Source organism: Neovison vison, chromosome 11, assembly GCF_020171115.1.
Source record: "Neovison vison isolate M4711 chromosome 11, ASM_NN_V1, whole genome shotgun sequence".
Lineage (NCBI taxonomy): Eukaryota > Metazoa > Chordata > Mammalia > Carnivora > Mustelidae > Neogale > Neogale vison.
This window is the reverse complement of record NC_058101.1, coordinates 143,592,030-143,605,568: the sequence shown is the minus strand read 5'-3', so window position 1 is coordinate 143,605,568 and position 13,539 is coordinate 143,592,030. Positions and strand designations below refer to the sequence as shown.

At 35.5% G+C, this 13,539-nt stretch overlaps 1 protein-coding gene and 1 pseudogene across 1 annotated transcript in view; one reads left to right on the top strand and one right to left on the bottom strand.

Moving 5' to 3' along the window:
• Nucleotides 1-13,539, bottom strand: part of IQCM (IQ motif containing M) — a 412,672-nt gene that overhangs the window by 333,811 nt on the left and 65,322 nt on the right. The window lies entirely within an intron of this gene.
• LOC122889594 lies at nucleotides 1,692-2,491 on the top strand (annotated as a pseudogene).

The following is a 13,539-nucleotide window of genomic DNA, read 5'->3' as shown; positions in this document are numbered from 1 at the left end:
AGATGCCCTTTCAATCTTGCTTCAAGATATACAAATGAATTACCTACTTGTGATCATTAAATGTTATATTTCAATATTATTTTGAATAAGAAATATCTGTAATCCACTATGTAATATATCTTCCTGCCACCATCAATATTTATAGACAATATATTTAATCTCTTGAAATTTCAGAAATTAGCTTAACTGAAATTAACTAAACCCTGTTGGTTTTCCTTTTCTGGATAGAGCACACAATAAACAGAGAGAGATACCTGGATTCAAGACACAAGTATTCTTGTAATGGAATGAAAAGAGCTTTTTCACATTCCTCAAGCATCTCTTAGAGATTTGCTGAACACTTTTAATATCATAGTATGTATTTCTCCCAGCATGAAAATTTTTTATTATTTAGAATTGGGCACATTAAAAATACTTTTTAGATTTTCCTAAAGAAGATGAGGCAAGGTACATTTTCAGGCAGTAAAACACTTCTATTTTTATGAAATGTCTATTAAGGTGAACAGTGGGAAATAATGTAAGAAAGCTATCTTTCCTAATATGTTGTTACATACTGAAACAGCAATACAAGCTAATTTATAATTTATAATTCAACATAAAGTCTAACTCTCTAAAACTGTAACATTATTGATAAACTTGTAAGACTGGTGAAAAATGTACTTCTAAAAATACATACAATAGTGAGAAACACAATATTTAGATTATATGGGAAAAACTCAAAATTATACAAACTCAAAATCACAAAAACTCAAAAATTACACAAATTGACACTACCCTTTAGTTCATAACATTGTATGTACTACAAAATATGCATAAGCCCACGCTATATTGAATCACTCTGTTTTATCATGAAATATAGTCTTAAAATATCCAATGTTAGGGGAATCTGGCTGGCTCACTCAGTGAAACATGAAACTCTTGATCTTGGGGTCATGAGTTCAAGCCCTATGTTGGGTGTGGTGTTTACTTAAAAAAAAAAAAGATAATGAAGAAATCATCCCAATTTTGAATGTCATAGATATAATAGATACAAAATAGTCATAGATACATATAAGACAATATGAACATATATAAAGCAATACAGTAAAATAGTATAAGAACTAGAAATCAGAAGCCTGATACTTGTGAGATTTGAGCTCCTTGCAAACTTTTTAATATTTAATTTCTTCATCTAAACAATGGGAAAGGTTAGATCAACTATGCCTGAATATACCATGAGAATCAAGGACACGACATGTAAAAAGAAACTTATTACCAATAAGGAATGATACAAACTATATTATTATATTAAGAACAAATTTATTCTAGTATTTTATTATAAGCACCTATCCTTCCGTTAATGTTTTTAGAAGCCACTGATGCAAAAATTAAATAAAAATGTTTTAAATATCTTAAGTTTCAGCTTTTTCAAATAATTCTTGGAATCACCTTGGTACAAAATAATAACTGACATTACATCAATAAATGAAAATGTGTATGAGAAGGTACTTGATGATCACAGTAGAACTGGGGGAGATAGGTGACCACAGAATCAAAAAGGCAAGAAACAACAGTCTAAATATACACAAGGCAAGCATCATCTCCCTCCCTCTATACCTCTATACCTCTATACTTCTATACCTCTATACCTATTATAATATAGTGGATTCATGAAAAAAAAATCTATTTAGAACATTTAGAACTTATTAATTTAGGGCAAGAACAAGCACCTTATGAAAGACAGCAAAAAGGGAACCAAGAAGAAAGTCATTGATCCATTTTCTAAGAAAGATTGTATGATAGAAAAACACCAGCTATGGTCAATATAAGAAATATTGGAAAAACACTACTCACAAGAACTCAAGGAACACAAATCCCATCTGATGGCCTCAAGGGTCATGTTTTTGAAGTGACCCTTGATCTGTGGAATGAAGCTGCATTTCAAAAATTCAAGCTAATTATTGAAGATGTTCAGGGCAAAAACTACCTGATTGATTTCCACGGCAAGGATCTTACCCACGACAAAATGTGGTCCATGGTCAGAAAATGACAGACCATGACTGAAGTTCATGTTGATGTCAAGACAATTAATTTTGTTTCATCTATCTCATGTTGGTTTTACCAAAAACAAACAAACTAACTAACTAACAATGAGATTCATTAGACCTCTTACACTCAGCACCAACAGGACCTCCAAATTCAGAAAAAGAAGATGAAAATCCATGACCTTAGAGGAGTAGACAAATGACTTGAAAGAAATGGTCAATAAGTTGATTCCAGACAGCATCAGAAAAGACACAGAGAAGACTATTCAGTCTACTTTTCCGCTCCAGGATGTCAGAAAAGTAAAAATGCTCAAGAAGCCCAAGTTTGAATTGGGAAAGCTCATGGAGCCTTACAGTGAAGGCAGTAGTTCTGGAAAAACTACTGGGGATGATAACAGTGCTAAAGTTGAATGAGCTGATAAATAGGAGCCACCAGTCCAAGAATCTGTTTAAAATTCAGACATTTAATGGTGACCAAAAAAATTTTATTTGTGATATTTTTAAAAAAGGATTTATTATTTTTAAACATCTATTTTCCACTTCTACAATGAGTTGAAAATACCTCCCTACCCCTCTTCCTTCCTAACTTCAGCTGGCTTCATATAGTGGGAGAAGGCGGGAACAAAGAACATGGCTTTTCCTTCTCTGATAAACTGAGTGCTGTGGTCTGAGTTGTGCTCCCCCCATATCCATATATTGAAATACTTAACCCCAAGGTGACAGTATTTGGAGATGGTGCCTTTGGCAATCAGGTTTAGATGAGGTCACAAGGGTAGGGCCCTCATGAGGAGAATAGTGCCCCCATTAAGTTCAACCAGAGAGCTCTCTTTCTGTGTGCTCTCAGAAAAGTCCATATGACAAAACAGACAGAATGCGGCTGTCTGCAAGCCATCAGAACCTGAACATGCAGACACTTGATCTCGGGCTTTCAGCCTCCAGAACTGTGAGAAAACATTTCTGCTGTTTTAGCCACACAATCTATGGTATTTTCTTACAGTAACCCAAGCAAACTAGTACCTGAATAACCTCTGATGAAGTAGGCAGGTGAAGAAGCTCTGGAGTGTTTGATGCACTGGTACATGGGTGAGAATTCCCTTCTAATTGTTGAGAGAAAATGAAATTGATGCTTATGTCCAATTAATGAAAGAAAACTATTATATTAGACTTAGCTAGAAAAAAAATTAAGTATTGCCATTAAGTTTTGAAAAGATGCAAAGGAACAAAATTGGAAGAAAATAAAGTTGTTAAGCATGTCTGTGAGAGGATAGTGGCATTAATGGACAAGATTTTTCTTCTTTTTTTTTTTTTCCAAATTGTTCTTTAATACAGTCCTATGTATTTTTATAATAGAAAAAAAAAAAGAAAACTAACATTGAGCCAGTGATTGCAACACAATGAGAGTCTAATGGCAAGGGTTTTGTTTATTTTAAGCTATCTTTACAGGGGAACAAAAGCTATTTATAAAACATATTTTGAGTTCACAAATGTCTACCTTTCTCTTGGCTCTTTTTAAAAGGGAAGTGCTGTTCTCCTAAAATCATTCCTTGTATTGAGAGAAGATTCTGTCACAGTAACTGAGAATAATAATACCATATGTAAAATATTTAGAAAATGTTCATTGTGGGACACAAGGGCGGCTCAGTCAGGTAAGTGTCTACATTCAGTTCACTTCATGATCACAGAGTCCTTAGATCGAGTCCTACTTCGGGCTCTTTGCTTCTCCTTCTCCCTCTGCCACTCCCCTTGCTTATGTCCTTGCTCTCTCGCTCTCTCTCTGACAAATAAATAAATAAAATCTTCTAAATAATGTTCACAGTAATGAGTAAATGCTGAAGGAAAACCAAATAATAAATATTAGGATCTCAAAGAAAATGTTCACTCAGAGCTGACCAACATGAAGAGCGGGAAAATACAATGATTAATAGAAATTCAGGAAATAGAAAAGTTAAGAGTTGTTTCTTTAAAAAAAAAAAAAAAATTAATAAATAACGTTGACAGACTTTCACCACAAATGACCCAAGAGAAAAAGGAAGGGAAGGTAGTAGAGAGAGAAAACCTAAATAATTAATATAGAAAATTAAAAAGGAGACATCAGTATAAATGTTGTTATGGACAACTTTGTGACAATACTTTTAACAATTTAGACATATTTCTGTAAACATAACTTACAAAATCTGACAAAAGAGGAAAATAGTTTCATCGGTCTTAATTTTATTAAAGACATTTAATCTGTGATTTTAAAATTCCATATAAAGAAATCTTCAGACCAGGTAGCATCAATACAAATATTCCTCCAACATTTAAGAAAAAAAAATGCCACAATTTTACAAACTTTTCCAGACAAATGAACAAAGAGGGAATCATTTCCAACTTACTGTATAATATCATTACCTCACTGCCAAATTCTGACAAGAACATTATAAACAAGGAAAATCCATGTAAATTTAAAAATGCTCAACATAATATCAGCAAATTAAATTCAAGTTAGGTTTGTTCCAAGGTTGAAGAATTGTTTAACATCTAAAAATCAATGAGCATAATTCATTACACTAAGAGAAAAAAGGTGAGAAATTATATAATCATCTTAAGAAATAAAAATAAAATCATCTGATAAAATTCAACATTGACTCATGGTAAAACCTCTTAGCTAAGCTACAGAACTTTTAAAAATAATATAGAGAGGTTTTAACAAATACTATACATTATACTTCAGGCTAATATATATAATAATTCCTTCTGAGATAGAAATTGAGAAAAGAAAGCTGTTCACCATTTCTGTGTTACATTGTGCAGGAGGAGTTAACAAAAGCAATTAGGTAAAACAAATAGAAAAGGTCTAAAATAAGAAGAAAAGAACAAAAGATTGCCATCATTCAAGGACAACATGATTGTGTATTTAGAAAATCTAAAGGATTAACAGATAAACAAGATAAACTACTAGAAGTTATACTAATTTATAATGTCCACAAGATGTAAGGAACATGTAAGAAAGATCATAGTATTTCTATACTGTAGAAATTGGAGTAGGGGCTGAAATAAAATTTAAAATAGGACCAAACACATCAAATGCATAGAAATAAATCTAAAAAAGATGCAGAAAACTATAAAATATTATTGACTTTAAAAAGATGAATGGGGAGAAGCAAGATCGCAAAGACCAAAATATCATCAGGTGCTAGGAGTTCAGCTAGATAGTCATCAAAACATTTTGAACACCTACAAATTCAACAAGAGACAGAAGAGAAGAATAGCAGCAATTCTACAAACAGAAAATTGACCACTTTCCAGAAGGTAGGATGTGCAGGGAAGTGAATCCAAAGCCATTGGAAGATAGACCACAGCAGGAGGGGCGCTCCCAGCAAGTGAGAGAGCAGTGGAGCACAAAATTGGAACTTTTAGAAGTCTGCTCCACTGAGGAATGTCGCTCCAGATGCTAAGCAGAGGGTGGAGCCCTCGCAGGGACAGTGTGGTCTCAGGACCTGCAGGGTCACAGAAAGACCAGGGATGCCTGAATGTGGCGGAGCTCTAGCGGGAAGCCAACTAGAGAGATGGAGACAAGGAGTGTGCTGCCAGCTCGGGGTTACCTGAAACCACAATACAAGGCAGAGTTGGGTCATGGCTCTTCCAGCAGGAACCTCACAGTGGCAGATCTGGAGAGACCCCCTTCTTCCTCCTCCAGGAGGAGCAGTATAGGCATGTGCTACAGGAATCTGCTGGGTTTGGAGACTCCAAATGGGGCTGTGCACCAGAGATAGAAATGTTAGGTCAATGGCTGGTTGAGCACAGAGTGTGGCCAGAGATCAGGGAGACGGGAGTGACTGACTGCTTTTCTCTGGGGGCGCATTGAGGAGTGGGGCCCTGGGCTTTTGGCTCCTATGAGGGGCCAGAGATTGGGAGGCCACCATTTTCTTTCCTGTTTTTCAAAGCTTTATGGAAAGTGTTCAGGAAACAAAAGCTACCGAGAGCAAACATGAGCAGATTACTTAGTAGCGTAATTCCGCCTCCAACAGAGATATTTGAGATTCACTGCAACAAGCCCCTCCCCCAGAAGATCAGCAAGAACGTTTAGCCAAAACCAAGTTCACCAATCAATGAGAACTGTGGAATTCCAGAACTAGGGGAAAGCAACATATAGAATTCATGGCTTTTTCCCATGATCTCTTAGTCTTTCAAAGTTAATTATTTACTTTAGTTTTTTCTTATTCTATTTTTTTAAATTTTTCTTCCTTCAAACTTTAACATTTTTTAACTATTTTATCTTATCAATACCTTTTTTTTTAATTTTTATTTCTTTTCAGCTTAACAGTATTCATTGTTTTTGCATCACTCCCAGTGCCCCAGGCAATCCGTGCCCTAATACCCACCACCTGCTTCCCCCAACCTCCCACCCCCCCCGCCCCTTCAAAACCCTCAGATTGTTTTTCAGAGTCCATAGTCTCTCATGGTTCACCTCCACTTCCAATTTCCCTCAACTCCCTTCTCTCCATCTCCCCTTGTCCTCCATGCTATTTGTTATGCTCCACAAATAAGTGAAACCATATAATAATTGACTCTCTCTGCTTGACTTATTTCACTCAGCATAATCTCTTCCAGTCCCGTCCATGTTGCTACAAAAGTTGGGTATTCGTCCTTTCTGATGGAGGCATAATACTCCATAATATATATGGACCACATCTTTCTTATTCATTCATCCGTTGAAGGGCATCTCAGCTCTTTCCACAGTTTGGCGACCGTGGCCATTGCTGCTATAAACATTGGGGTACAGATGGCCCTTCTTTTCACTACATCTGTATCTTTGGGGCAAATACCCAGGAGTGCAATTGCAGGGTCATAGGGAAGCTCTATTTTTAATTTCTTGAGGTATCTCCACACTGTTTTCCAAAGTGGCTGCACCACCTTGCATTCCCACCAACAGTATAAGAGGGTTCCCCTTTCTCCACATCCTCTCCAACACATGTTGTTTGCTGTCTTGCTAATTTTGGCCATTCTAACTGGTGTATGGTGGTATCTCAATGCGTTTTTTTTTTCCCAATTTATTTATTTTCAGAAAAACATTATTCATTATTTTTTCACCACACCCAGTGCTCCATGCAAGACGTGCCCTCTATAATACCCACCACCTGGTACCCCAACCTCCCACCCCCCCGCCACTTCAAACCCCTCAGATTGTTTTTCAGAGTCCATAGTCTCTATTTTTAAATTTTCATTGTTATAGTCATATTTTATCCCTTCAATGTATTTATCCTTATTTTTTGTAAACATATTGTTTTTTTTCTTTAAAATTTTGGGATACAATTTCTTCTAATAGATCAAACTATACCCTAAATATAGCACATGGCTTTGCTCTAGTCTCCAGCCTGATCACATTCTTTCCTCTTTTTTTTTTCAACCAACTTATCTAATCAATTCCTTCTTTACAATCTTTTTTTTTAATTTTCATCTTTACATTCATATTTCATCCCTTCATCATGTTTACCCTTATTTTTGTATCTAGCTACATAAGTTTTTCTTTCTTTAAAATTTTGGGAGGTAGTTTCTTCTAACAGACCAAAATACTCCCAAAATCAAGTGTGTGGCTCTGTTCTATTCATCAGTCTAATATATATATATATATATATATATATATATCCATATACATACATTCACATATATACACATACACATAATATACATACACATACACATATATATATGTGTGTATGTGTGTGTATTTTTTTTTTTCCTTCCCTTCCTACTCCCTCCAGTTTTGGGTCTCTTCTGATTTGGTTAGCGTGTATTTTTCTGGGGATTTTACCCTTTTAGTATTTTCTTCTCTCATTCATCTATTCTTATCTGGATAAATGACAAGGTGGAAAAACTCACCACAATAAAAAAGAATAGGCAGCAGTACCAAAAGCTATGGACCTAATCAGTACGGACATTAGTAAGATGTCAGAACTAGAGATCAAAATGCCAATTATCAAGGTGCTAGCTGGGCTCAAAAAAGCATGGAAGATATTAGAGAACCCCTTTCTGGAGAAATAAAATCCCTTTCTGGAGAAATAAAAGAACTAAAATGTAATCACGTTGAAATAAAAAAAGCTACTAGTGAGGTGCAATAAAAAATGGGGACTCTTACTACTATGATAAATGAGGAAGAAGAGAGAATTAGTGATAAAGAAGACCAAATGATGGAGAATAAAGAAGCTGAGAAAAAGAGAGACAAACAACTACTGGACAACAAGGGGAGAATTCGAGAGATAAGTAATACCAGAACGAAACAATATTAGAATAATTGGGATCCCAGAAGAAGAAAAGAGAGAGAAGGGGGCAGAAGGTATATTGGAGCAAATTATAGGAGAGAATTTCCCTAATTTGGCAAAGGGAACAAGCATCAAAATCGAGGAGGAACAGAGAACCCCCCTCAAAATTTAAAAAAAAAAAAAGTCCACACCCTATCACCCAATAGTAAAACTTACAAGTCTCAGTGACAAGGAGAAAATCCTAGAAGCAGCTCACCACAAGAGGTCTGTAATATACAATGGTAGGAATATTAGTTGGGTAGCAGAGCTATCCACAGAGACCTGGCAGGCCAGAAAGGACTGGCATGATATATTCAGAGCACTAAACAAGAAAAATATGACACCAAGAATACTATATCCAGCTAGGCTGTCATTGAATATAGAAGGAGAAATAAATAAAAAACTTCCAGGACAAAGAAAAACTAAAAGAATTTGCAAACACCAAACCAGCCCTACAGGAAATATTGAAAGGGGTCCTCTATGCAAAGAGAGAGCCTAAAAGTAACAGACCAGAAAGGATCAGAGACAATATACAGTAACAGTCACCTTGCAGGCAATACAATAGCATTAAATTCATAACTTCCAATAGTTACTCTGAATGTAAATGGGCTAAATGTCCCAATCAAAAGACACAGGATATCAGAACAGATAAAAAAACAAGATCCATGGATATGCTATCTACAAGAAACATATGTTAGACCCAAAGACACCTCCAGATTTTAAATGAGGGGGTGAAAAACAATTTACCATGCTAACAGACATCAAAAGAAAGCTGGGATGGCATTTCTTACATCAGATAAATAAGATTTTAAGCCAAGACTATAATAAGAGATGAGGAAGGACACTATATCATACTTAAAGGGTCAGTCCAACAACAAAATCTAACAATTATAAATATCTATGCCCCTAATATGGGAGAAGCCAATTATATAAATCAGTTAATAACAAAATCAAAGAAACATATCAATAATAATATAATAATAGTAGGGGACTTTAGCTGCCCCCCCCTTACTGAAATGGACAGATCATCTAAGCAACAGATCAACAAGGAAATAAAGGCTTTAAATGACACACTGGACCAGATGGACATCACAGATATATTTAAAACATTCCATCTCAAAACAACAGAATACACATTCTTCTCTAGTGCACATGGAACATTCCCCAGAATAGATCACATCCTGGGTCACAAACCAGGATTCAACCAGTCAAAAGACTGGGATCATTCCCTGCATATTTTCAGACCACACTAGAAACTAGAACTCAATTACAGGAGGAAAGTTGGAAAGAACTCAAACACATGGAGGCTAATGAATGAATGGGTCAACCAGGAAATTAAAGAAGAATTGAAAAAAAAATCATAGGAACAAATGAAAATTAAAATACAACTGCTCAAAATATTTGGGTCACAGCAAAGGTGGTCCTGAGAGGAAAGTATATAGCAATACAAGCCGTTCTCAAGAAACAAGAAAATTCTCAAGTACAGAACCAAACCCTACACCTAAAGGAGCCAGAGAAAGAAAAGCAAAGAAAGCCTATAGCTATCAGGAGAAGAGAAATAATAAAAATTAAAGCATAAATCAAGGAAATAGTAGAACAAGTCAACGAAACTAGAAGCTTGTTCTTTGAAAGAATTAATAAGATTGATAAACCCCTGGCCAGACTTAACAAAGAGGAAAGAGAAAGACCCAAATTAATATAATCCTGAATGAAAGAGGAGAGATCACAACAAACACCAAAGAAATGCAAACAATTATAAGAACATATTATGAGCAACTATACACCAGCAGTAGAACAAATCAACAAAACTAGGAGTTTGTTCTTTGAAAGAATTAATAAGATTGATAAACCCTTGGCCAGACTTAACAAAAAGGAAAGAGAAAGGACCCAAATAAATATAATCCTGAATGAAAGAGGTGAGATCGCAACCAACAACAAAAAAGTACAATTATAAGAACATATTATGAGCAACTATACACCAGCAAATTTGACAATCTTGAAGAAATGCATGCATCCCTAGAGACAAGTAAATTACCAAAACAGAAGTAGAGAGAAATAGAAAACCTGAATAGACCCAAAACTAGTTAGGATATTTAATCAGTTATCAAAAATCTCCCAACAAACCAGAGCCCAGGGCCAGATGGTTTCCAAAGGGAATTCTACCAAACATTTAAAGAAGAATTAATACCTATTCACCTGAAATTGGTCCAAAAAAAAATGGAAATGGAAGGAAAATTTCCATTTCATTCCTTTTATGAGGCCAGCATTAACTTGATCCCTAAACCAGAAAAAAAAACCCATCAAAAAGAATTGCAGACCAACATGCTTGATGAACACAGATGCAAAAATTCTCACCAAAATACTAGTCAATAGGATCCAACAAATTAAAAGGATTATTCACCATGACCAAGTAGGATTCATTCCTGGGCTGCAAGGGTGGTTCAACATCTGCAAATCAATCAATGTGATACAATACATTAACAAAGGAAAGAACAAGGACCATATGATACTTCCAAGAGATGCTGAAAAAGCATTTGACAAAGTACAGCATCCTTTCTTGATCAAAACTCTTCACAGTGTAGGCATGGAGGGTACATACCTCAATATCATCAAAGCCATTGATGAAAAACCCACATCGGATATCATTCTCAATGGGGATAATTGAGAGCTTTTCCTCTAAGGTCAGGAACATGGCATGGATGTCCACTCTCACCACTGCTATTCAACATAGTAATGGAAGTCTTAGCCTCAGCAATCAGACAACAAAAAGAAATAAAAGGCATCTGAATCGGCAAAGAAGTCAAACTCTCATTCTTTGCAGATGATATGATACTTTATGTGGAAAACCCAGAAGACTCCTCTCCAAATCTGCTAGAACTCACACAGGAATTCAGTAAAATGTCAGGATATAAAATCAATGCACAGAAATCAGTTGCACTTCTATACACCAACAGTAAGACAGAAAAAAGAGAAATAAGGAGTCAATCCTATTTACAATGGCACCCAAAACCATAAGATACCTAGGAATAAACCTAACCAAAGAGGCAAAGAATCTGTACTCAGAAAACTATAAAGTACTCATGAAAGAAATTGAGGAAGACACAAAGAAATGGAAAAACATTCCATGCTCATGGATTGGAAGAACAAATATCGTGAAAATGTCTATGCTATCAAAAGCAATCTACAAATATAATGCAATCCCAGTAAAATACCATCAATTTTTTTCAAAGAAATGGAACATATAGTCCTAAAATTTATATGGAACCAGAAAAGGTCCCAAATAGCCAGATGAAATGTTGAAAAAGAAAACCAAAGTTTGTGGCATCACAATTTCAGATTCCAAGCTCCATTACAAAGCTGTTATCATCAAGACAGTGTGGTACTGGCACAAAAACAGACATAGATCAATGGAACAGAATAGAGAGTCCAGAAATAGACCCTCAAGTCAGTGGTCAACTAATCTTCGACAAAGCAGGAAAGAATGTCCGATGGGAAGAAAAAAAAAAAAAAAAAAACAGTCTCTTCAATAAATGGTGTTGGGAAAATTGCACATGCAGAAGAATGAAACTGGACCATTTCCTTACACCACATATGAAAATAGGCTCAAAATGGATTAAAGATATCAATGTGAGATAGGAATCCATCAAAATCCTTGAGGAGAACACAAGCAGCAACCTCTTCAACCTCAGTCCCAGGACCTTCTTCCCAGAAACATCACCAAAGGCAAGGGAAGCAAGGGCAAAAATGAACTATTGGGACTTCATCAAGATCAAAAGCTTTTGCACAGCAAAAGAAACAGTCAGCAAAACCAAAAGACAACTGACAGAATGGGAGAAGATATTCATAAATGATATATCAGATAAAAGGCTAGTATCCAAAATCTATAAAGAATTTATCAAACTCATCACCAAAAGAACAAATATTCCAATCAAGAAATGGCAGAAGACATGAACAGACATTTCTGCAAAGAAGACGTCCAAATGGCCAACAGATACATGAAAAAGTGCTCAACATCACTCAGCATCAGGGAAATACAAATCAAAACCTCAGCAAGATACCACCTCACACCAGTTAGAATGGCTAAAATTAGTCAGTTAGGAACCAATGGATGTTGTCAAGGATGTGGAGAACGGGGAACCCTCCTACACTTTTGGTGGGAATGCAAGCTGATGCAGCTACTCTTGAAAACAGTATGGGGGTTCTCAAAAAGTTGAAAATAGAGCTACCCTATGACCCAGAAATCACAGTACTGGGTACTTACCCTAAAGATACAAATTTAGTGATTCAAAGGGCACATGCAGCCCAATGTTTATAGCAGCAATGTCCATAATTGCCAAACTGTGGAAAGAACTTAGATGTCCATCAACAGATGAATGGCTAAAGAAGGGGTGGTATATATATATACATATATATACAACGGAATACTATGCAGCCATAAAAAAGCTCAAAATCTTGCCATTTGCAACAACGTGGATAGAACTAGAGTGTATCAAGCTAAGCAAAATAAGTCAACCAGAGAAATACAATTATCATATGATCTCTCTGATATGAGGAATTTGCATGGTTGGGGGTCAGGAGGAGTAGGGGAAAAAATGAAACAAGATGGGATCGTGAGGAAGACAAAAAATAAGAGACTCAATCTCATGAAATAAATTGAGGGTTTTGGGAGACAGTGGGGGTAGGGGAAGGGTGGCTGTGTTATGGACATTGGGGAGGGTATATGCTATGATGAGTGCTGTGAGATGTGTTAAGCCTGATGATTCACAGAACTGTACCCGTGGGGCAAATAATACATTATATATTAAGAAAAAAAAAGGCCTATATAAAATTATATATCATCTGTATTTCATTCTGAAAAATTTTAAGTTTCTTTCAATTCTTATCTACCTGGAGGTAGGTAAATCTAAACAAACATCATCTTTATAAAGTAGTAACAATTACAGCATGTTTTGTGAGATTAAAGTGAAAAAAAAAGACAAAATTGAAATAATGGATAATGATAGTAAGAAATTTAAAATAGAAAAAGAACAAACCTGCAAGTACTTCAAAAAGTCACTTTTTTGTCCCAAAGAAGGTAACATTTGTGTTAAATTTTACTATATTTAAATCAATATTATTTATCAAAGTCACCTCAAAGAAAGTTAAAAGACTAGCCACAGTATAACTAATAAAGAATTAGTATCAAAAATTTAATAGAACTCCTCCAAATCTAGCAATCTATGGTGGAAGCAAAG